Source organism: Triticum aestivum, chromosome 6D (genome assembly GCF_018294505.1).
Source record: "Triticum aestivum cultivar Chinese Spring chromosome 6D, IWGSC CS RefSeq v2.1, whole genome shotgun sequence".
Classification (NCBI taxonomy): domain Eukaryota; kingdom Viridiplantae; phylum Streptophyta; class Magnoliopsida; order Poales; family Poaceae; genus Triticum; species Triticum aestivum.
The window spans coordinates 479532985-479559195 of record NC_057811.1 but is presented as its reverse complement, the minus strand read 5'-3'; the positions used below and the strand labels follow the sequence as shown (position 1 = coordinate 479559195).

The window sequence follows — 26211 nt, the reverse complement described above, 5'->3', positions numbered from 1 at the left end:
CTCAGCCTTGGCCCACTTAGGCCGGGCTTTGAGGTAGCCACCTGACCCCGTGCGATGGTGAAGCTTCTTCTTCACAGCATTCTTCTTGTTTTTCGCTGACATCTTCTTACTCTTTTCCGATGTCTTGTGGGCCACAAATGCGGGCCAGTGATCTCTGATCTTCTCATATTTGCCGATGAATTCTGGTGTCTCTTCTTTGTCGACAAACGTTTTCAGCTCATTCTTCCACCTCCTGAATAGGTCTGCCATCTTCTTAAGAGCATGAGACTTGATTAATTGCTCTTTAACTGGCTTCTCCGGATCCTCCTTTGGCGGTAGGGTGAAATTTGCCTTCAGCTCAGTCCAAAGATCATCTTTCTGCATATCATTGACATAAGACACCTCAGGGTCTTCTTTCTTAGGCTTATACCATTGATGGATGCTGATCGGGATATTGTACCTAACAAGAACCCCGCACTGAGCAGCAAATGCTTCCTTTGTCCGGATGGGTTCAATCGGTTGGCCGTCGCGCGCGATTGCTGTGATCTCAAACCTTTCATCCGAGCGCAACTTTTTCTTCGGGCCTCGTCTCTTCACCGAAGTTGTGCTCGATCCGGAGGGCTAGAAAAAAGAAGAAGGACGAGAGTTAATTAATATGTGTACATACCAAAACAATGAATGCATCAATTAGCTAGTCAGCACAGGCTTAACTAATATATTTACCTGGCCGGACTCTGTTCGGTCACCGGAGCCGTCACCACGGGCTCCTTCTTGCACCAGCATTGGGTCACCGGAGCCATCATAATCATGTCTTTCCTCCTCCACTCTTCGATCACCGTAGCATGCTTCTTCACCCTGTTCTTCCAGACCATCATTGTCGTTAAGATACGACAAGACATCACCTCCGGCTAAGATTATGTCCCCCAACACCTCTTCTGCTTCCTCGTCTCGTCCGTGCTCCATTGTTTCTGCAAATATTACAACATGGCAATTATTACACAAACATGACAGCAGGTGGATATATTAGTGCAAACGTAGACCTAGCTTATTCCGGGTTTGGGGTGGCCTCGGCAACGCTTCAAGGGTAGGGGCGCGGCGGGAGGGGGTAGGAGACCGACATCGTTTTTTTCTAGGGTTTGGGTGTCCCGGTTCGTCCCACCAACCGGGACCAAAGGGGCCAGACGAACCGGGACCAATGCCCCCACGAGGCCCGGCAGGCCCCTGGCCTCACGAACCGGGACCAGTGCCCCATGGGTCCCGGTTCTGGACTGTACCGGGACTAATGGGCTGACCCGGCCTGAACCAAAGCCCTCTTTTCTACTAGAGCTAGAAAATTTCATTATTTTGTTTTTCTTAAAGTGTTCTATTCTTCCATAGAAAAATTCATTATTTTATTTTCATTCTAATTCTCATTTTCTTTCTGTAATGGTAATGACAGTATCATTCAACTATTATATGATTATTCATTCCTTTTATAAAAAGCGCAATTTATGTGTAGAATGTGTGCATTTTTTGTTTTATTATTATTAATTTTTTCATCATGTTCTTCTTAAAAGGTAATAGCACCAATAATTCGTTCATTCTTAGAACACTTCATTTTTTATTTCCGTGTGTAGGTACACATGCAAATACTATACAATATGTGTGTTAATTATACTCCCTACAAGGTTGTACTAAATCAACGACACTTATTTTGGCGACGGGGAGGTACTAGATTGTGAAAATTGCACTATCATATGTTCATTTTTTGTGTATTACAAAATGTGCAATTTGAGTGCAGAGTTGCGTCCAAGTTTTTTTAACACAGTGCAGACGCAAGCGCTCATACATACGCGCATACACTCACCCTATGAACATACACAAGCACACCTACCCCACCTTCAAGTTTTTTTTATTTTCTTCTTAAAGGGCAATATCAATGGCACAAATACATTTTTCTTAGAGAACTTCATTATTATTATTTTATTTTTATGTCCATATACAATCTTTTTTTTGAGAAATCACCGGGGGAGGAGTCCCACCTGAATATATTACTCAAAGTGGCCATTATGCCAAGAGAGTGATCCAGTTTATTGGAAAACCGGATCGAAAACCTAAAACAAGTTGACCCCGTTTATAAGGGAAACCGGGCCGAAAAACCATACAAGTAACAAGGTTACAAAAGAATGAGAAGAAACATGATGCCAAGATAAGGGAGGACCTAGCTAGCAGAACGACCAACACCACGAAAAACACAGATAGATGTGGGGTGTCGTCGAAGGATCACAATACCAAGACTTTGCGAGCAACCTAACGCACCGCACCAGCGTGCGTACCGAACCCACAGCGCAACATAGGAGCAACCACAACAAACGAGTGCCAAGCACGAACCTTGACTGAGAGCTCCGCCAATGAAATTCAGAACGATTAGCAAGTTGGGAAGGCGTCTTGCGCCGTCACTGAGCAAAAATGAACCGGGACAACACCAAAAGCACGAAGCTCGCCGCAACACAATAGTAGCCATGGGAGGGTCTTGAGCCTGCACAGCAACATGGACGACACAAAGGCACCGCCGTCGAACCCCTACAACACACCGCCAACAACAAACAGACGGGGTAGAGATGGCCGTTCCACAACACGGAGCAGTGCTGTTGCCAGACACCAACAGACACCACCGTCAACCCCAAGTCAGTCGCACCACCACCACCGACATCCCCACCACCAGCAGTTACCCAACAAAACAACCTGGCCAACTTCTCAATGATGCCTTCAAGAAGGGGTGCGCCACACGGTTGTGTCGCCATCATCGGTTCCAGGTAAACCCGGAAACAGAGTTTCCTCCGAAGTTGAGCATAGGGTGGTGAAATCAACATCTCGACGGCGCCTTCAAGAAGGTCAGTGGCGCCCACGGGCGTCACCATCGTCGGCTCTGAGCAGAGCATGGCTTTCACCGAGTTGAGCACGCGCGCGCGCACACACACCTATGAACAGATTATTCGAGATAGACTGCCGAACCTGCACCACCATGAAGCATTGGGCCATTGCAGCCTCGATGCCGCACATGACCGAATCGTACCACCGCAGGCCAGATCCAGCCGGATCCGACCTACCCACGCTGTGTCTGCAAGATCCGAGCAGCCACACCGCACATCCATCTGCGCCTCCCGGCAACACCAGCAGCCTCACAATACACACAAGGGCATTTGCAACCACGGGATGCACTGGCTGCCGAGAGCGCCCCACCGGAGCACCACCACCGTTAGCAAACTCCAACGCCGGCCGACCAACAACTGCTCCACTGCCCGGCCCAACGAGCCAACATCTGGCTCGCACAAGCCCCTGCGCACGAGCCGATGTGGATCCTTGGCGCATGAATCGGCCCTCGCACACCCGAAAAACAGCCAACACGAGGGCACTGAACCTCAACACTCCAGCCCCGGCACGCAGGCCACCACCACTCCCCTCGGATCCGTGCCGCCGTGAAGAACCAGCACCACCAGTGTGACGTCCGGATAATTAAGCTACAGTAAAACCTCTGTTAATGATGCCATGTCACCTCGGTTACTATTGATAATCTCGCGTTAGTTCAAAACGATTCAAATTCAAATTTGAATTAAGGCAAACAACAACATTTTCAAACAATAAAACTAAAATGTTCCTATTGTGCCAAATATTGCGTAGGTAATTATGATGAAGAAACCACACTTCTGTAAAGTATTTAAATGCACTATAGTAAGTAAAACAGCGGCAAAACTATTATTTTAATGCTCTTAAAATAATAAACAAATACAAACTACTTTACTTAATGTGCCAAAATATTTGCGGCGGTGGCATAATTACTAATACTAAATTAGGTAGAACTTTTGTATTTTATAAAACAAAATTAAACTGGGAAATAAAATTAAAGCAGAAAAGAAAATGCAAACAGTCGGAAAAAATAGAGCTTTTTTTAGGGGAAAACCAAGTTTTATTCATCAAAAACCACAAACTGTGGGATACATCTTGGATCAAGAGGTTGGCCAAACCAAACGTGGCGCCCCGGACCCAGAGAAAGCGATGACTTGGCTAGACTACGTGCCTCCATATTGGATGCACGAGACTCAAAAATGAAATTACATTGGAAAGAGTTTGCTAGGATTTTTATTTCGCTAATGACAGGTCCAGTGCTGCCCCTACATCCCTTATTGATGTCATTGATAACTTGCTTGGAGTCGGATGAAATCACAAAATTCTGTAGTTGGAGATCGGCCGCCAGAGCCAAACCCTCTCGGCATGCGATCACTTCCAGAGCTTCAGGATCGTCCAGACCTGCAATCACCAGGGACGAGCTGCAAGATACGCACCGGTTTCATCTCTGCATACCGCCGCTGCTGTCCCCCTTCTACCCTTGCGGACACCAGCATCCACATTAATCTCTGCGTGGCCTTGAGCAGGAGCTATCGGCCTTCCGCTCCTGGTCACTACACCAGCACCAGTCCCCTGGGATGGTTTGACCTTCAGCGTATCTAGTTCGTCAATGAATCTGGTGATGAAACTGTGTGTAGAGTGAGGACTTTGAAAGACCCCTTCATGAATCGCCTTCCGTCTCGCTGCCCAGATCGCCCATAGTTGAGCGTAACCGAGAGCTTCACAAAGAGCTCGTGTGACATTGACTCCATCAAAGTGAACAGCCATTGTTTAGCATTAGGTTCGGTTGTAGCAGCAAGGTTTTCCGTGAGCTCCACATCCATCAGTGACCAGATGCATCTGGACATTGAGCACTCTAGTAGGGAGTGTCTCCATGAATCGGGTGCACCATAGATGCCGCAAGCACTTGAGTCGCTCATATGTCTGTGCGCCCTCACATCGTTTGTAGGAATCGAGTGTTTGGACAATCGCCTGAGAAACATCCTCACCTTGCCCGGCACTTGAGTTTGCCAAAGCTTCTTCCAGGCTCCCTCCTCTCTGGACGTACTGGAAGGTCCCGCCGTGCTTTCCAACCATGCCTCTCTTCTAGCTCTTGTCGTCACCAACATGGGTAGGCTGATTTAACAGAGAAATTTCCATTCTTTTCGTAATGCCAGCTCCAGAAGTCTGGAACATTCATGGTACACAGCGGGATTGCCATGATTACCCGAACATCCATTGGCATAAAAACTTCCGACACCCTCTGTCTGTCCCATTGGGCTGACGTGGCATCTATGAGCTCTGAGACAAGTTCCGGTGGGTTCTGTGAGATGCAGTCCCCGGCCTAGCCCATCAAGAGATCTCCTTCTTCCTCCTGTTCACCCTCGCACCGTGGACGCAGGGAGCCCGTCCGTGGCAAGGATCGCCACGTGCCGGCCATCGAGCACACCCCGACGACCTACAAGACCCCCCGTCATTGTGGACAAACCCTAGCGCCTCGGCTTTTCCTTCCCCTTCTCATTTTCCTCTCCCACGAGCAAGGCCGAACCGCCGCCGCCATTGTCAAGCACGCCCACGCGGCCGCCGAGCCCCCTTCGCCTCGCCGACGTGTTCATGAGCTTCGCCATCATCCTCCTCGTCTTCTGGTGCCACCCGTTGGAGTTAGGCGCCTCTGCTTCGACCGGATCGGGATCATCTTCAACCTCCAGTCGTCGGCAATCTTCCTCGATTTGGGCATCCTCTGCTGCTCCTAGTCACTCGCCGGGCCTCCGTGTGCCTCCGCGGTGAGCCCCTCGCCCGATTCCCTTCGACCCCCCTCCGATTCTCCTCCGATTTAGGTCCGAGCTCGCGCGAGCCGCAGCCACCCCCGCGCCCGGGCTCCTCTATGTACGCGCCCACCGCATCGACTCACGCCGGCCTCGCCCGCGCCCTGCTCGCTGCTCCCCGCGTCTGCCCCGGCCGCCCGCTGTTTCTGCTGGCCACCACGCCCGCCGCTCCGCTGCAGCGCGCCTCCCCCTGCTGCCTTGCAGCATCTGCTGCTGTCCTGCCGGCCGCCTCCGTCGCTCGCCTCCCGCGACGCGGCGCCTCGGCTCCCCTGCTGCTGCTCGCTCCAGCCACCGCGCCCCAGCCGCGTTTTCGCCGTGCGCCGCGCCCGTCCCCTGCTAGCGCCGTCGCTGCCGCTGCTTGCCACCTTGCCGATGCTCCGCCCGCGACCTGCCTAGCGCCGCTGCTGCCTCTGCTTGCTACTGCTCGCTGTTAAGCTGATGTCCGCTGCTCCGCCACTACTTGCCGCTTCTAGTGCTGCTTCTTGCTGCTTGCTGCTACACGACTTGCTGTCGCTTGCTTTGCCTGATGCACCGCTACTGCTGCTAACTCTGTCCAAGAGGCCGGCCCTGTAGTGCCGAGTTAGATTAGGTTATGGGCTAATCTAATTAGCTATTCTAACTAGGCACTGACTGGTAGGGCCCGCTTTAATTAGTTCAACCAAATAACCACTGGATTAGTTACTGTGTATGACATGTGGGTCCCCTTGCAAATTAAATTAATCTAGTTAAAACATCTAATTACCAGTCTATGACATGGGGCCCCACTTGACAGTTTTGACCAGTAAATGGTCAACTCTGTTGACTGTTGACTGGGTCAACTAGGACCCCCTGGACCCACCCGTCATCCCCTCTGGTACACTTCTGTGTATCCTGAGCTGGGTACCCATAGCAATTGGTATTTATTTTTTGAATTAAAATAATTTTAGAAAATGATTAAAATTTTGAAAATCAATATAAAATAACCCATAACTTGGATGGAAAAACTTTATACATGAAAGTTGCTCAGAACGACGAGACAAATCTGAATACGCAGCCCGTTCGTCCGCCATACGTCCCTAGCATAGCGAACATGCAACTTTCCACCTCCAGTTCATCTGTCCGAAAACGCGAAACACCGGGAATACTTTCTCGGATGTTTCCACCCTTCGTCGGTATCACCTCCTACCGCGTTAGGGCACACCTGTCACCGTTACTTGTCATGTCATGCATCGATATGCATATGTTTGCATTGTATTCATTGTTTCTTCCCCCTCTTCTCTCCGGTATACTACGAGACTGACGCCGCTGCTGCTGCCCCGATCGACTACGTTGTTGACGACCCCTCCTTGCCAGAGCAACCAGGCAAGCCCCCCCTGATCACCAGATATCGCCTATTCCTTCCCTCTACTGCTTGCATTAGAGTAGTGTAGCATGTTACTGTTTTCGGTTAATCCTATTATGTTGCATAGCCTGTCATTGTTGCTATAGTTGTTGATACCTTACCTGCAATCCTAAATGCTTAGTATAGGATGCTAGTTTACATATGTGGCCCTACAATTCTTGTCTGTCTGCCATGCTATACTATCGGGCCGTGATCACTCGGGAGGTGATCACGGGTATATACTATACATACATACATACTATTCAGGTGGTGGCTAAAGTCGGGTCGGCTTGTAGAGTACCCGCAAGTGATTCCGATGTGGGGGGCTGAAAGGACAGGTGGTTCCATCCCGGTAGTGGTGGGCCTGGGTTCCCGACGGCCCCCGATTGTTACTTTGTGACGGAGCGACAGGGCAGGTTGAGAGCACCTATGTGAGAGGCGGGTCTGGCCCCTGGTCGGCGTCCGCGGTTACTTCAAAATAACACGCTTAACGAGATCTTGGTATTTGATCTGAGTCTGGCCACTGGCCTATATGCATTAACCAACTACGCGGGAACAGTTATGGGCACTCAGCGTCGTGGTATCAGCCGAAGCCTTCTTGACGTCAGCGACTGAGCGGCGCACGGCGGATTGGAGTGGAACGCCTGCTCTTGTATTAGGGAGGCTAGGTCTGCTTACCGGCCGCGTACGCAACATGCAGGTGTGCAATGGGCGATGGGCCCAGACCCTGCGCGCATAGGATTTAGACCGGCGTGCTGACCTCTTTGTTGTGCCTAGGTAGGGCTACAACGTGTTGATCTTCCGAGGCCGGGCATGACCCAGGAAAGTGTGTCCGGCCAGAGGGATCGAGCGTGTTGTGTAACGTGGTGCACCCCTGCAGGGAAGTTTATCTATTCGAATAGCCGTGTCCCTCGGTAAAAGGATGACCCGGAGTTGTACCTCGACCTTATGACAACTAGAACCGGATACAACTCGGTGATCGGTCTCTCACAGGGCAACGAGGAGAGAATCGCCGGGTAGGATTATGCTATACGATGATACTTGGTAAACTTACCAGCTACTCTCTTCTATATGCTTCAAGATGGAGGCTGCCAGAAGCGTAGTCTTTGATATGACTAGTTATCCCCCTCTTATTCTGGCATTCTGCAGTTCAGTCCACAAATACTACCCATTTCATTTATACCACGGTTGCTTTGCTCCCTATTTTCCCCCTATTTTCATTCTTCTCGGTTGTCGCAACCAGATGCTGGAGCCCAGAAGCCAGACACCACCTTCGACGACTCCTACTACACCGAAGGTGCCAACTACTACGTGCAGGCCGCCGCCGACGACCAGGAGTAGTTTAGGAGGATCCCAGGCAGGAGGCCTGCAGCTCTTTCGATCTGTATCCCAGTTTGTGCTAGCCATCTTATGGCAACTTGTTTAACTTATGTCTGTACTCAGATATTGTTGCTTCCGCTGACTTGTCTATGATCGAGCACTTGTATTCGAGCCCTCGAGGCCCCTGGCTTGTATTATGATGCTTGCATGACTTATTTATTTTTAGAGTTGTGTTGTGATATCTTATCGTGCGTCCCTGATCTTGATCTTACACGTTTGCGTGTATGATTAGTGTACGATTGAATCGGGGGCGTCACAACCAGGGCCCGCAGCGCCGTGCCCAAGCACCCAGCGCAGCAGCAGCAAGGAAGCAGCCCACGCCAGATCTGGCCACCGGCGCGTCCACGTGCCGACCACCCGCCCCAGCCGCTGCAGACCGCGAGGGGACCTGCGCCGCAAGCAAAGGTCCCCGCCGCCGCCGTCTGCAGCACAACTTCGCCGGCCGCGTCCTCCGGCGGCGGCGGATCAAAGGGAGAGGATGTTTGAGGTGGCGGTGGCTAGGTTCTATCTTCTGCCCGAGCCGCCCACACCATGTCCATGTACAATCATTCACTACCAGAAACTGAAATATTCCTGTGAGCCCAAACCCGACAGGAAGATAGGGTTTACCGACAGGAAAAGTATTGCCTGTCGGCCAACCGTCAGGGTTAGCCGTCAGGCATAGCTTGACAGGGAAATTTTCATATGTCTGTCGGCTGGCCGACAGGAACATTATTCCTGTCGGTTTTCATTGTCTCCCTGACCGTTTTGGCCTCACAGGGATACATAGTCGTCAGGTTTGGCAAACCAGGTAAACTGCATATCCCTGTCATACATAACCGCCAGGAAAAAATGAATCCAATGAACAAAAAAAATCTTGACATTGATAGTCTTAGACATAGCCATTTCATTACTCTGAATGTTTAGAACAGAGAAACATCACTATCAATTCCATCAACCATAGAGTTACCAATTCACATACTTCGGATACAATTCCATCGAACTTGCATACATGAATCAAAGGACAATGAAAACAGAGGCGCAACATCTAAAAACACTAGTGCATCAACTAAATATTCACGGCGTGAGACCTCTTTTCATAATGTTTTGTTACAGCTTAAGTTGCAACCTTCTCTTCAAGGTTACCCTGCAGTGGACATAAATGAACTTGTAAAAGGGTGCAAGTGTCTCGCATAAAAAAGTGCAAGTGTCAACACTTTGCTACAAAATGGTATCAAGAAACATGAACAATATCTATAAGATATAATAAGCATAATCGATCTGATATCTCAGTTTCTCGCAATAACAGTGGCATATATGCCCAACTTGTTTTTGTCACAGCAAAGTTATCTATAAGATCTAATAAGCATAATCGATCTGATATCTTAGTTTCTCGCAATAACAGTGGCATATATGCCCAACTTGTTTTTGTCACAGCAAAGTTGCCTAATTTTTCAGCTATATGGAAAAATAATGGAGTAATTTGTTCTAGAATCATATCTCAGATTTATACAAACCATGCAATTGAAAAAATCCATTCAAATGGCAACCTAACCACATGCTTCTGAATTAGTTAAAACAGCTAACAATCTGAATAGATGAGATATTAGAGGCTTCTTGCAAGTCAGGCTCTTATCACGGTACCAACATAAATATTCTTAAGTGCAACTGCTCAATGATGCATTACCACAAAATTGTATAATAAGAAAATAACAAGGAGTTAAGTCTACCCATTTCAGATGTTCGAGAAAAATGGGCAGAGTCATCTCCATAACAGTGAAAACCAAAGCATTATGAAATTATTCAATAATGTAACAGTAGGGAACAGTACCTCTTTATTCAGAAGAATATTTATAATTTCTTGCCTTTATTGATCTTCCTTGTTGTGCTGATCATCTTCCTTGTACTTTCCATGCGATGGATCAATTGTCCCTAAATCATAACAGAATGAAAGAGCATGAAACCAAAAGCTATTGACAAACAATACTAGATAATACATTTTACAGTACTGCAAGGTGAGACAATAAAGGACCCCAATTATTCATGGTAAACTTTGAATATTACTGTAATATATAGGAGAAAGCATGCCATACATTCATGGTAAACTTTGGAAGGGCGAAAGCACAAGTAAAAAACCTTATGCACCATGTGTCCCAACACAAGACAAAAAATAGTTTATGTATAGAACCTGCTAATGACTTTTTCAAGATTCTTATTTATTGCTCGATCTTGAGAAAATTAACTGGGTAACCAATGTTCACTGTTACTGCTTACTCAATAGTTTCAACTTCCGGTTACATGTTGATACACAACATACAAATATTGGAAGGGGTGACCCACGATTACAGAACCAGAAAAGAAGATATGCAGAGCTATATTTGAGAAACCAGTGATATATTAAATGATAACAAGCATGCAGTATTGTCCATTACCTTTACAATTAACAGTTCAACTCTGTTTCCCTCCTCTGAAGAAGTGATGTTTTAGGAGTCCTGTAACCTTGAAGATGAAAATCAAAATATATCAGACTTTCTAAAAGCAGTTGTGGTTCTAGTACTAGTAGAATCTCTTGCAGACATACGGTTGCAGAGGAGAGACATCAACTACCTTGGCCTATTCAAAACCAATGTCTGTATAAAGTCATTTCCTTCTATCAGTACCCAGCAAATGAGGAAGGAGACAATTCTCGTTATTTTCTGGTGAATCTAGTCGGGGGTACTCACATATGAATTTTATCAGGAAATGGAAACAAATCCTAAAGAAGGGAATACAAAAAAAATGGATCTGGAAGGGTGGTACCTGGATGGAAAGGGGTGGCACTCAAACAAGGATGCGATAGCAATCGACTGACGACACCGGCGGGTACTTTGACGACGACCCTCTGGAGGTAGAGGCGAAGTTGACGGCGATATTCCGAAGGCGACCATTCCTTGTTCGGCAACCCAGCGAACATAGCGAATGGGGCGGGCGAGAGGTTGGAGGAGGCGCATCCGGCGACGAGGATTTGGGGCGCAGCAGGTTGGCGACGGATTTGGGGCGCATCAGCCTAGGAACGACGAGGGATTTGGGACACCGCTGGCTGGCGGCTGCCAGATCTGGGATTTGGGGGTGCCGCTGGCTGGCTCGGTGGGGAATGACTGAGATTTTTTTTCACTGGGGCTTTTATTCCAAGTTTTCCAACCGGTGAGCGGCAGCCCAAAAATTAGCTCGATCAGCGGCTGGACGGGCTTTGTTTTGGCGCGCGTGGCTGAATTCATGGCGCCAAACATGGGTTTCATTTTCGCTGTGGGTTACGCACGCCAGGGAAATTGGTTAGTCCTGTGGGCCGGGCCAGGACCGACAGCAATATTTTTTTTCTATGAGCTTTCGCCAGACGCACAGGAATATGGCCCATTTTCCTGTGTGCTAGTGCGGGCCCGACAGGAAAAGGTATAACACACAGACAAATTCCAGTTATGCAAAGAACTTTTTCCCCTGGCGGCTCTCATCTAGGGTTCTCTTCCTCTCGTCACCGGTGGCGACGTAGAGAAAAAACTGCTCTGATCTCCATAGCTCCGGCTGGTTCTTCGTTCGGGCTGATCCAGGGGCAGCCCTGTGCTGCTACCCGGCCTTGGCGGCGGTGATCATAGCTCCATATGATGGATTCACTAAGCCATCGACTGTGGAACTTTTCACGTTTGAAGTTTGGGCTCGTATCATTGATCTCCCGATGGCGTATCACGGGAAGGTTAAAGCTTTGGCTTCAAAATTGGGGGAATTTGTGGACTTAGAACCTTCCTCTTTTGATTTCGAAGGAAATTTTTTCAGAGTAAGGGTCAGGCTTGATGTGCGGTATCCCCTGAAAAATGCAACATCCATCATTCGTGGGGGTGAACGTGAGATCTTTGCTGTGCGGTATGAAAGGCTACCGGATTGGTGTCAGGTGTGTGGCATGATGGGTCATCAGTTCAAGGAACATGGAGATGGAGTTCATCCTCCTTCAGCCCTGGTTTTCAAGAACCTGCGGGCTCCAGCCACAACTAGTTAGGCGACCAAAAGGAGGAGCAGTAAGCAGCAGCAGTCCAAGAACACAGCGAAGGCAGCACCACGGGGTGACCAAGCATCGGAGGAAGCATCTTATGAGGATACTAATATGGAGGAGGGTGATCTGAATCGAAAGCGCTCTTCGGATGAAGTACAGTGCCAGCTTGAGCCAAAACCTGTCTCGACATCGGAGCTGGCGCTTGTTGTCAAGTCAAAAGGTGGGGTGGAGGAGGTGCCTCCCAGCCCTCCACCAAAGCAGGAACAGAAGAGATCGAAGCTCATAGAGGCGGTGGACAAAACCGGCAAAGGGGGTGTGAAGAAGGCCCCCTCGGGCCAGAAAACTATTGAAGCAAAATCGGCGACCTCCTCCGGGGAGGATCGCCGGACTCAATGAATCTCCTGTGTTGGAACTGTCGCGGGATTGGCAACGCCCCGACAGTTCAAGAGCTTCGCGAACTCGCGATTAAGTTTGCCCCTAGAGTACTCTGTATTGTTGAAACTCAGATTAGTGGAGTTAGAGCTGAAAATCTAGCGAGTACTTTAGGATATGACAATTCTTTTGCTGTTGATTCCTCCGGTGGAAGTGGAGGTTTGGCTATTTTTTGGAACAATGAAATAAAGCTTGAGCATTTGGGTTACTCGAAGTATCATATAGATGTTAAAATTTGTGGTCTTGGTGGTGAAGCGTGGAGACTATCTTGCTTTTATGGAGAGGCACAGACCCACCTACGCCACCGCACTTGGGACACGATGAAGAACCTATCAACGTTACATGATCTTCCTTGGCTGTGCATGGGAGATTTCAATGAAGTTTTGAGGCATGATGAGTTTGATGGGATCGGTACTAGAAGCCAATCTCAGATACAAGGGTTTAGAGATGCAGTTGACATTTGTGGCCTTGTAGACATTGGATATAAAGGAACAAAATGGACGTTTGAAAAAAGAGTGCCGGGCGGGTCCTATACTAGGGTTCGCCTAGATAGAGCTCTGGGTTCAGTTCAATGGTGCGATCAGTTCCCGAATGCTGTGGTCCAGCACCTCACGGAGGCCACTTCAGATCACTCACCTCTTTTGGTGCAGCTGGATGTTCCAAGGAGGAGAGAGGAGAAATTGTTCCGCTACGAGGTGATGTGGGATACACACACTGAACTAAAACAGACTGTACAGGCAGCTTGGGATAATGGACCGAGCTCGACGATTGGTGAGGTTCGGGCAAAACTTGATGCGCTAGCACAGAACCTGGGGGATTGGTCAAAGGCAACTTTTGGAAGTGTCAGAGGAGAAATTAGGACCTTAAAGAAAGAGCTAGAGAGGCTGCGAAGTGCAGTACAGCGTACAGGTCCATCTGCAGCCGAGATCAAGATAAATGATCGCCCGATAGAATTGTATATGCGTGAGGAGCTGATGTGGCGGCAACGATCCAGGGTCCAATGGATGTCAGAAGGAGACAGAAACACCCACTACTTCCACCTGCGAGCATCTATGAGAAGAAGGAAGAACCTTATCAAGGTGCTGCAGCGGGCGGATGGTCAGCTCACGGACGATCCTACAGAGATGCAACAGCTTGCCCTACAGTTCTATAAAAATCTTTACACTTCCGAGGGCGTACAGGGGATGGATGAGGTGCTCCAACACGTCCCGACTAAGGTAACAGGCGAGATGAATGCTATTCTGACAGCCCCGTTTGTGGATAAGGAAGTGAAGGAGGCCCTTTTCCAGATGTTTCCAACTAAGTCGCCAGGCCCAGATGGTTACCCTGCACATTTCTTTGAGAGGCACTGGGACATTTGTGGTGAGGCAGTGACTAGGGTGGTCTTGAGCATTGTTCGGGGAGAGGAGAGCCCGGAGTGTTTAAATGATACAATTCTAGTCTTTATCCCGAAGGTACCAAATCCAACTCTTTTGACACAGTTCAGACCCATCAGTTTATGCAATGTTTTTTACAAGACTGCCTCAAAAGTGCTTGCTAATCGTCTCATAGTGATTCTTCCTGACATTATATCTGAGGAGCAGTCAGCTTTTGTCCCAGGCAGGCTCATCACAGATAACATCATATCTGCATATGAGTGTCTTCATTTCATGAAAAGAAACAGGTCGAAGAACAATAGTTACTGTGCACTAAAACTCGACATGATGAAGGCTTATGACATAATTGAGTGGGAGTATCTCAGGGCAATTATGTAGAATCTGGGGTTTGCCACATCATGGGTTAATATAATTATGAACATGGTGAGCTCGGTTTCCTTCACAGTTTTGTTTAATGGAGTTAAATCAGAGGAGTTTAGACCTACACGAGGTATTCAACAGGGAGATCCTATCTCTCCATATCTCTTCTTGTTGGCAGCGGAGGGCCTTTCGTGCCTTTTAAAATCCCAAAATCAGTCATCCCAGCTCGGCGGCATTAAGGTGGCCCCAACGGCTCCGCCGGTGAACCACCTTCTTTTTGCGGATGATAGCATGTTGTTCTTCAGGGCGAGTATTGATGGAGCGGAATCAGTATCAAACCTATTGGATGCATATTGTTTGGCGTCTGGGCAGAGAGTTAACAGGGACAAGTCATCTATTTTCTTCAACAGAGGGACACCGGAGATAGTACGCAATGCTGTCAAGGGATTCTTGCATGTTCCTAATGAATCATTGAGTGATAAGTATTTGGGATTGCCGTCGGATGTTGGGCACTCTAAGAAGGGCACTTGTAAATATTCGAGTGACCGAGTTTGGGATAAAGTGAAGGGGTGGATGAGTAAATGTTTATCATCTGGAGGTAAAGAGGTGCTCATCAAATTTGTCACCCAAGCAATCCCGGTCTTCTCGATGTCTTGCTTTAAACTACCTAGAGGATTGTGTGACCACTTAAAGTCCATTATTCCCAAATTTTGGTGGGGGTGCAAGCAGGGATAGCGCAAGCCAGGTTGGGTCTCATGGGATGTGATGACTAGACCAAAACACTTGGGAGGTCTTGGATTCAGAGATCTAGAGTTGTTTAATTTGGCGCTGTTAGCAAGGCAAGCATGGCGCATCTTGCAGGAACCTGAGACTTTAAGTGCTCGAATATTGAAAGCCTCTTATTTCCCAGACAAGTCACTTCTTGAGGCGGAGCTGGGGTCTCGACCATCGCAGATTTGGCGCGCTATTCTGGATGGCCGAGATGTGCTTAAGCAAGGGCTTATTCGGCGAATTGGCAATGGTCGAACGACAGATATTTGGGAAGACAACTGGATACCGAAGGAAACAGTCCGAGGCCTATAACGTCTGATGAGTAAATAGGCAGTTTTTCGATTAAATTAATCCATGAATGAATCATGAGCATGACATGGACAGCATGATAACACACTGATTATGATCTAACAGAGCATGTACTACGCACATAGTAGAAACATCTACGCATATTGCTAGTACTGCTACAACAGAAAGAAACACGAGAGGGATAAACGATGTATACCCTCCAATCGGCCACGCGGCGGCGGTGGCGGTGGCAGCAGTCGCGGCATCCTCAGCGGCCTTCTTGTCGGCCTCGGCCTTCTCAGCGGCGGCGCTGTCGGCGTCGGTCGACATGGTGATGACGAAGGTGATGCGGACGTAGATGAACAGAAGCGAGCAGTCGCGTAGTCGCTACCCAAAAACCTAATCGCCCCTCTCCCATACAGGATCCGGAGAGGCGGGGTTTCGGAGGCCTGCTATCCCGTCAACCGTGTACGCGATGAACGGGACGGAGTCGCCGGCGGCAGCAGCAGCAGAGGAACAACGTGGGCGTGGAGGCGGAGATGGAGATGCGTTCTGTTTTCGCGGCGGCTAGGGTTGGCAGCGCCCCACATATATATGTGCGGCCGCGCGTGGAGAGACGTGGGCTGAACCCACGTCCAAGTCGGTAGCCCATGATCCGACGTCTCAGATCGTGGCCCTACCTGTCAAAGACTCTCCGTTCCTGACCGGCAAAAAGAAGCGCATAGGAGTGAGCTCGGCTCGGCTCAATCCCGCAACCCGCGGCGCGTCGCGTTGTGACGAGGCGAGGCGTGGCATGGCGAGGCGAGCGGAGGAGGAGGAGTGCGCGAGGGCTTCTTTTCTTCTCAAGCTCCAATAGCATGAGGGAGAGAATCCCTTATAAACCACTCCAACTCTCCTTCCACTTCCGGGGTGGGACTAAACTTCCCACCACCTTGTCATGCCACCTACATGGGCCCTTAGAGATTAAATCTGAAATTGTCATATGGGCTCTAGGCCCATCTCATATTTCAACAATCCCCCACCAGATCTCAGGGGCCCACTTGTCCTTTGTTCCAAACGCTGTTTTGATATACCAGCATCTCAGTGGAGACCGATTAAGGTTGAGCTCCACCTAGACCAAGTAGTTACACTCCTTCACAACTGAACAATGGACTATGCCTTGAATTGTCAGTTTGGCGTCAAGAAGTTTCACCACAAGTCTCACTGATACGAGGCTGCCGAAGGCCGACCCCTCGGGTGGAGCATATTAGTCACACTCCTGGCCTGTTCATGAGCTTGCTAGAGATCACCCCAATCTCATAGACTGTGACCAGCAGTCGGGCTCATATAGGTGTGTTCCTCCAAAGATCGCTCTGTAGGATAGCATCTTGCTTATACATATAAGCCTTGGAACACATTAAGACAGTAGTCATCCTTCCATACAGTTTCCGAGAGTATTGCATCTCCAACGGAGTGGGTTAGTAAAGTTACTCTCCTCAGTTCACCGCTGGCTTGTTTTCCCAGGTCCTACTTCACGGGATCTCCGATCACATAGGTTGGGTTACTACCATGGCAACTCATGTGGGTCTCATACCCATCTCCCTTGATGCGCTATCTATCACAACACGTGATAGCCCTTTAGTGAAGGGATCTGCCAGATTCTTAGCTGTTTGGATATAATCCAACGCTATCACTCCGGAGTTTCTCAATTTTCTGACAGCTTTCAATCTCATTCTTATGTGTTTGTTGGACTTCATGTTGTCCTTTGAACTCTTCACCTTGACAATAACTGTTTGATTGTCGCAGTTCATAAGGATGGCCGGAACCGGCTTCTCAACCACTGGCAAGTCCATCAACAGATCTCGAAGCCATTCTGCTTCGCCACCCGATGTGTCTAATGCTGTTAATTCTGCTTCCATTGTCGATCTTGTTAAGATCGTTTGCTTGCAAGACTTCCAGGAAACAGCACCACCTCCAAGAGTAAACATATACCCAGTTGTGGCCTTCATCTCATCAGCATCAGAGATCCAATTCGCATCACTATACCCTTCAAGTACCGACGGGTATCCGGTATAGTGAAGTCCATAGTTCATAGTACCTTTCAGATAGCGCATAACTCTCTCAAGAGCACGCCAATGTACATCACCCGGTTTGGAAACAAATCGGCTCAGTTTGCTAATAGCAAATGCGATGTCAGGCCTCGTTGCGCTCGCTAGATACTGGAGTGAACCAACAATCTGAGAGTATCTCAATTGATCTATAGCTGTGCCTTTAGACTTTCGAATCAGCACACTAGAATCATATGGTGTTTGAGATGGTTTGCAGTCCGAATATCCAAAGCGACTCAACACCTTCTCGACATAATGGGATTGCAGAAGTGTAATCCCACCCTCATCATCTCTCAATAGCTTGATGTTCAAGATAACATCAGCCACTCCAAGGTCCTTCATCTCAAAGTTCTGAGATAGGAAAGTCTTAACCTCCTCGATCAACTTGAGATTAGTCCCAAATATCAGTATGTCATCAACATACAAACACAGTATAACTCCTTCGCCCCCACCATAGCGATAGTATACACATTTGTCGGCCTCATTAACAACAAAGCCAACAGATGTCAACGTTTCATTAAACTTGTCATGCCATTGCTTAGGCGCTTGTCTCAGGCCATACAAAGATTTCACCAACTTACACACCTTTCCTTCCTGACCATCTATCACAAAGCCATCAGGCTGTTGCATATAGATTTCCTCCTTTAGCTCTCCGTTCAGGAAAGCCGTCTTAACATCCATCTGATGAATGAGAAGACCATGCGAGGCCGCCAACGAGAGTAATACTCGAATGGTGGTCAGTCTGGCCACAGGTGAATAAGTGTCGAAGAAATCTTCTTCTTCTTTCTGGGCGTAGCCCTTGGCCACAAGCCTAGCCTTGTACTTTTCTATCGTACCGTCGGGCCTAAGCTTCTTCTTGAACACCCACTTGCATCCCAATGGTTTGCAACCATAAGGACGTTCAGTAAGCTCCCAAGTCCCGTTAGCCATGATGGAATCCATCTCGCTACGTATACGGACCGCATCCTTCCAGTAGTCAGCTTCTGGAGATGCATACGCTTCTGAAATAGAAGTGGGATTATCCTCCACGAGGTATATGAAGAAATCATCACCAAAGGTCTTTACAGTCCTTTGTCTCTTGCCCCTACCAAGGGTTTCTTCATTATCCTCCTCAGGATTTTCATCATGTGTTTGTTTATAATATTCCATCGGAATGGCAGGTTCAGGAGTCTCCTCAGATTCCTGTCTAGAAGTGCTTTGTACATCTCTCATGGGGAAAATGTCCTCAAAGAATGTAGCATCCTTAGACTCCATAATTGTACCGACCTTCATGTCAGGTACCTCAGATTTCACTACTAGAAATCTATAGCCAACACTATTCATAGCGTAGCCCAAATTAACACAGTCCACGGTCTTTGGTCCAAGCTTACGCTTTTTGGGGATCGGCACATTAACTTTCGCCAAGCAGCCCCAAGTACGTAAGTACGAGAGTGTTGTCCTTCTCTTGGTCCACTTCTCATAAGGAGTGATCTCGTTATCCTTTGTCGGAACTTTATTCAGGACATGACATGATGTCATTATAGCCTCCCCCCACCATGCCTTGGATAAACCCGATGTATCTAACATGGCGTTAACCAAATCAGTTAGAGTACGGTTTTTCCGCTCGGCAACCCCGTTTGACTGGGGTGAGTAGGGAGGCGTCCTCTCGTGAATAATGCCGTGTTCCGCACAAAAGGCATCAAACTCTTTCGAGAAGTACTCTCCACCACGATCTGACCGGACTCGTTTAATTTTCTTTTCAAGTTGATTCTCAACTTCTGCCTTATAGATTTTGAAGTAGTGTAGAGCCTCATCTTTAGTATTTAACAGATACACATAGCAATATCTAGTGGAATCATCTATCAAAGTCATGAAATATTTCTTTCCACCTTTAGTCAACACACCATTCATCTCACAAAGATCAGAATGTATGAGTTCCAGTGGCGCCAAGTGTCTCTCCTCTGCTGCCTTGTGAGGCTTGCGAGGTTGCTTAGATTGCACACACGAATGGCACTTAGAACCTTTGGCTAAAGTGAAACTCGGGATTAAATTCGATTTTGCTAGCCGCGTCATAACGCCGAAACTAATGTGACAAAGACGTGAATGCCAGACTTCAGATTCATTAACACTCAAATGAATATTGTTCACGACTTTATTACATAGATCTGCAAGAGAAAGGCGGAACATGCCTCCGCATTCATAACCCTTTCCAACAAATAGTCCATATTTCGTAACAACTAATTTATTAGACTCGAATACCAACTTAAACCCTTCTCTACATAGAAGGGAGCCACTAACGAGGTTCTTCTTGATGGCGGGGACATGCTGCACGTTCTTCAGCTGCACGATCCTTCCCGAAGTAAACTTCAGATCGACCGTGCCAACACCAAGAACAGAAGCACTCGCGCCATTCCCCATCAGTACGGACCCGTGACCTGTGGCCTGGTAAGAAGAAAACAATGAAATGTCAGCACACACATGAACACCTGCACCTGTGTCGACCCACCAATCGGTGGACGGCCAAACTGAAAATACAGCAAATAAATTACCGTACCCAGATGCACCACTCTCATTGTTGCTCACAATCATATTGACAGACTTGGAGTCCTGCCCTGGCTTCTTGTACTTGTTTGGGCACTTGTTGGCCCAATGTTCAACCGAACCACAAGTAAAGCAGCCCTCATCCTTCTTGTTCTTCTTGAAGGTCTTCTTACCCTTCTTCTTAAAGTCGGCACTCTGTTGGACACCGTTCTTTCCCTTGGGCTTGTGGGAATTGGAGTTCTTCTGATGCACCATATTGGCCACAGAAGTTCCTTCGACCCCTTTTCCGTGCGAGTCCTTTGCCCTTGAATTCTGCTCAACACTCAGATGGCCAATGACATCCTCCACAGAGAATTCACGCCTTTGATGTTTCAGAGTGGTGGCAAAGTTCCTCCAGGAATTGGGGAGCTTAGCGACAAACTTGCCCGGTAACTCGCACTTAAGAAGCTCAAGCTCCTTAACAATGCATATTATCTCATGAGCCTGCTCCAACACAGGACGGTTTTCAACCATCTTGTAATCGTGGAACTGCTCTATAATATACATCTCGCTCCTTGCATCGGCCGCCCCGAACTTAGATTCGAGCGGCTCCAACAAGTCTTTGGCAGACCGCACATGCAAATATGCGTCAACCAGCTTATCTCCAATCACGCTCAGAAATGCCCCGAGGAACACGACAGTGGCCTCCTTGAACGCCTTCTCCTGTTCAGGAGCGATCGTTCCTGTGGGAGTCACACCGGCGACCCAGAACACGTTCATGGCCGTGAGCCATAAGGTGATTTTAGTCTGCCAACGCTTAAAGTACGTCCCCGTAAACGGGGACGGTTTCAGTGCAGCAGCAAAACCAGAATTCAAAAAACTCCTACACATATTAGGTTTTTGGATTGATGAGTAAATAGGCAGTTTTTCGATTAAATTAGTCCATGAATGAATCATGAGCATGACATGGACAGCATGATAACACACTGATTACGATCTAACAGAGCATGTACTACGCACATAGTAGAAACATCTACGCATATTGCTAGTACTGCTACAACAGAAAGAAACACGAGAGGGATAAACGATGTATACCCTCCAATCGGCCACGCGGCGGCGGTGGCGGTGGCAGCAGCCGCGGCATCCTCAGCGGCCTTCTTGTCGGCCTCGGCCTTCTCAGCGGCGGCGCGGTCGGCGTCGGTCGACATGGTGATGAGGAAGGTGATGCGGACGTAGATGAACAGAAGCGAGCAGTCGCGTAGTCGCTACCCAAAAACCTAATCGCCCCTCTCCCGTACAGGATCCGGAGAGGCGGGGTTTCGGAGGCCTGCTCTCCCGTCAACCGTGTACGCGGTGAACGGGACAGAGTCGCCGGCGGCAGCAGCAGCAGAGGAACAATGTGGGCGTGGAGGCGGAGATGGAGATGCGTTTAGTTTTCGCGGTGGCTAGGGTTGGCAGCGCCCCACATATATATGTGCGGCCGCGCGTGGAGAGACGTGGGCTGAACCCACGTCCAAGTCGGTAGCCCATGACCCGACGTCTCAGATCGTGGCCCTACCTGTCAAAGACTCTCCGTTCCTGACCGGCAAAAAGAAGCGCATAGGAATGAGCTCGGCTCGGCTCAATCCCGCAACCCACGGCGCGGCGCGGCGAGCGGAGGAGGAGGAGTGTGCGAGGGCTTCTTTCCTTCTCAAGCTCCAATAGCATGAGGGAGAGAATCCCTTATAAACCACTCCAACTCTCCTTCCACTTTCGGGGTGGGACTAAACTTCCCACCACCTTGTCATGCCACCCTCCATGGGCCCTTAGAGATTAAATCTGAAATTGTCATATGGGCTCTAGGCCCATCTCATATTTCAACAACGTCGTTGGTAGCTTCACCACCTAGAAAAGTTGCGGATCTGCTCCTTCCAGCGGCAGCTACATGGAACGAACCATTGATTCGATCGGTCTTCCTTCGGTTTGATGCCGACGCAATCCTCAAGATACCAGTGTGCACAAGGAACTTGGAAGATTTCTGGGCTTGGTACCCAGATAGCAAGGGTAAATTCTCTGTGAGTTCAACATATAAATTTTTGGTCAAAACTAAACTACAGCGAGAAGATTGGCTCGAGGGCCGGTCCGGGGCCTCCAATACTGCAACGGAGGAGAAGTCCTGGGCAAAACTATGGAAGCTCCACGTCCCTTCTAAGGTGAGGGTGTTTGTTTGGAGGTTGGCTCGTCATTCTCTGCCTACAATTGATGTGTTGCACAAGAGGAACATGGCAGACCGTGACTCTTGTCCGCTATGCGGGGCCGAGGATTCTCGGCGACATGCACTACTCTCTTGCACGATGTCTAGGTGCATTTGGGCATTATCAGACGAGTCCCTTGTGGCTACAATGAGTGCCAAGTGCTGGATCTTTGAACTGTATGAGACTCTTGAGCAGGCGAGTTTCACTCGGTTGATTGTGACGTTATGGTCGATATGGTATGCTCGCCGCAAGGCTGTCTACGAGTCTATCTTCCAGAGTCCTCACTAAACGGCTACTTTTGTGAATAACTACATCTCTGACCTTGATCAGCTGGCAAAGTTAGAGGCCCGACCACCGGTTACTTTGACACCCCAGGCCGAAGTTAAAAGGTGGTTGGCTCCGGTAGCGGGTTTCTCCAAGATCAATGCTGATGGTGCAGTGGCAATGTCCAGATTTGGGGGAGCTGTTGCAGCAGTGTGCAGGGACTCCGATGGCCTTTTTCTGGGTTCTTCGGCGGTTGTGTACCGGGGAATCACTGACCCGCTCATTTTGGAAACTTATGCATGCAGAGAAGCGCTGTCACTTGCCGAGGATCTTGCTCTCCAACACATTATGGTGGCATCAGACTGTCAAGGCGTGGTGAAAGACATTTCGAACGGGGCAGGAGGGCCTCATGGAGCTATTATACATGAAATAATGGAGCGTAGTGCTAGCTTTACTTCTTGTAGTTTTACGCATGAGCGTAGAAACTTTAATTTTGAGGCGCATAATCTCGCCAAATTTTCCTGTAAATTAGGCTTGGTAGACATGTTTGGTTGGGTAACCCCCACGACCCAAACCGTGTACCTATGAACATTCTCTTGAATCAATAAAGTGGCGAGTTTTTCTCAAAAAAAAGAGACAAATTCCAGTTTCTGGTAGTGATTAAAGGCTTATACAAACGTGTGCGTGCTTTCATTTCTCATGTATGTTCTCTGTACTCGTATCCATCAAACCCAAAAAGTTCAAATGTGAAAGCTGATGCACGTGTGACGAATTCATCATCCATGCATGACATGCCGAACAATTGCGTGCACGCATGCATGCATGTAGCCCGCCAGGCATATCGTCGGGCCTTGTTCCCTATTATTAGTTCATGAATCCAAGGAGAGAAAAAGTGACTGACCCCAAATACAAAGTCAGTTGACTTGCAAATAGGCATTCCCACAAATAATACGTACGTGGAAATGAATGAAAGCTTCTGAACATATGAACTGTGGTTTTCAAAAGCGTCCAAGTCCGCAGGTAGAAATGTTGACGGATGAGTCATGAGGTCGTTGTGTGACTGTCGACCGAATCACAAGCCACACAGTTGTCGGCAGGAGGAAAGGTCCCAAACAAACTTGCAAAGGAATAACTGACGCAATGTCGCATTGCTGGTGGGGTGACAGTGATGACCAAAAAAAGATGCATTAGATGGCTTGGTGGAAGTTGTGTTTGCCGAAACAACGAGAGGGTATGGTTTTCCGTGACATCCATTGCTTTAACCTTGCTTTGTTGGCTAAGCAAGCCTCGAGGTTAGTAGACAATTCAGACTCACTATGCGCAACAATTCTAAAAGCAATTTTTTTCTGGACAATGATTTACTCAATGCAAACCTAAAGAAGGGTGCCCATTTACTTGGCAGAGTATAATGTCAGGGGTGAATACACTCAAACATGGATATATTTGGAGGGTGGGAGATGGTACAAAAATAATATCTAGTCAGATGCCTGGGTACTAGGTTCGGCGGACCGGAGACAGAATATTATTTCGAAGGTTGGTGATCTCATCAACCCGGTCACTAGGTAACGGGATGACGAGCTAGTTAACCAGACTTTTTGGCCTGTAGATGTGCGTCAAGCCATGGCTATACCATTACCAACAAATGAAATGGAAAATTTCGCTGCATGGAGTTATAACAAAAGTGGAGTTTTCTCTATCCGCTCAACTTACCACGTGGAATGGAACCGTCAACATGGAAGGAAACTAAGATGAACAAATGGTGTTGAAGCTATGGACCATAATGGAATCTCGGACAAAGTCTGGAAATTGCGATGTTCTGCAAAGGTGAAAGTATTTCTATGGAGAACACTCAGGAGCACTTGGCGGAGCTATGTGTGCTTCAGAGGCCCCCCCCCCCCCCCCCCCCCTTCAGTTGATGGCAATAGGGCCATGTCGGTCCTATGCGCTTATTGGTTTGATCTGAGTTATTACATATTACAGGGGTAGACCTATGTATATATAGAGATAGGATCAAACACATGTAAACCTACACGGCTACAAAGTCCTAATCCTAGTACTACTATTAGGTGATCTCTCCAAGTCCGAGCCGGACAAGGACAACACGTCGTGCTTAATTCTAACACCCAGCCTTGAAAAAATGTGTGAAGAAATATTTTTAGAGGGTGTAGATGAGGAAAAATGTAGTATTTGGCCCCCTCTGCATATTTTATCATTTGCCCCCCTTCCCCGCGAACTTCTTCTCTAGCTCCACCATTGCTCAGAGGGACTCTTACCTGTAGGGTTAATCAAGCAAACCACCACATCAAAGTATCAGGACAGTGCCCAGTTTACAACTGTGGAGCTGAGGATGTGACTGACACGCCTCCTGTTCAAATGTAAGAGAGCAACAGAAGTCTGGTGCCTCCTGGGACTTGGAAATTTTATTAAGAAAGTATGTGGTGTTGATAGAGTAGGTGAGTCGTCCTTGATTTTCCGATGCAAACCCTAGTGAAATAAAATGGAGTAATCGGCCAGGCTAATCTGTACCAGCTATTCGCTATCACTGCCTGGTACATTTGGTGGGAACGAAGGAAAGTGGTCTACGACAAGGTCACACAGAGTGCAAAGAACATGGTGTCAGCAATTCAAGCAATTACAACAAATTTTGTAGCTTCCATGGTGCAAAAGGCAGTAGCTAAACCGGAGGGATGGATGAAGCCGCCTGCTGATTTTGTCAAGCTCAATGTCGACACAGCGTTCGACCAGGACCTTCTCGCAGGGCGGCTCGAGCAGTGCTATGGGACACCTCCGGATCTTTAATAACTGCTGGGAATTGGAAGCTCGAGCAATGTGCTGATGCTCTCTCCGCTGAAGCAATGGCTCTAAGGAGGGGTCTAGCTTTGGCACAGATGATGGGATGCAATAAATTGATGGTGAATTCAGGTAATCTCGAGGTCGTGGAAATGATGAATAATGGTGGTCACTCAATGGGAGTAGCGGCAGCTATTTTTGATGATTGCTACAATCTGGTTTTCGAATTTGCTCAAACTTACTTTGATCATTGTAATAGGCGAGCCAATTCAGTAGCTCATGAGCTAGCTAGTATGGCTATGAGAGCACATTCTTTCCTGTGGGTGGATGATGCCCGGCCAAAGATTCCCCCTCTCTTGTTTAATGATGTAACAGTTATCAAAAGAAAATAAATGAAGGGAAGTGTTTTTTTTAAAGGAACGTAATTGTACTACTCACGCACTATTGCGTGTTGTTGGGCTTCTACACAGTCTAGAATGTACAAGAGCTGACTGGCTCGCCCAGGCGTGAACTCCTATTCTTCGCGTTGTGCGAACTATAGACACCGAAGCGCATAGTGGGACAACCCAACTAGCAATCTGCTGGCCCTCCTTTCGCCACGAAAATAGTCGGTGTCTGGGAAGAAACGGCAGAAAAAACCGGAAAATCCTATTGGACGCACATTGCGTCAAATTGCCGGCGCTTCGCACAGGCGAGCGACC

At 48.2% G+C, this 26211-nt stretch overlaps 1 long non-coding RNA gene across 1 annotated transcript; it reads right to left on the bottom strand.

Annotated features, from left to right (window-relative positions):
* Positions 1-9285: 9285 nt before the first annotated feature.
* On the bottom strand, positions 9286-11505 carry LOC123142159 (uncharacterized). The gene is made up of 4 exons (XR_006470537.1): positions 11188-11505; positions 10821-10887; positions 10220-10320; positions 9286-9535 (listed from the first exon to the last, which is right to left on the bottom strand). It is a non-coding gene; the product is annotated as an uncharacterized lncRNA (long non-coding RNA).
* Positions 11506-26211: the final 14706 nt, after the last annotated feature.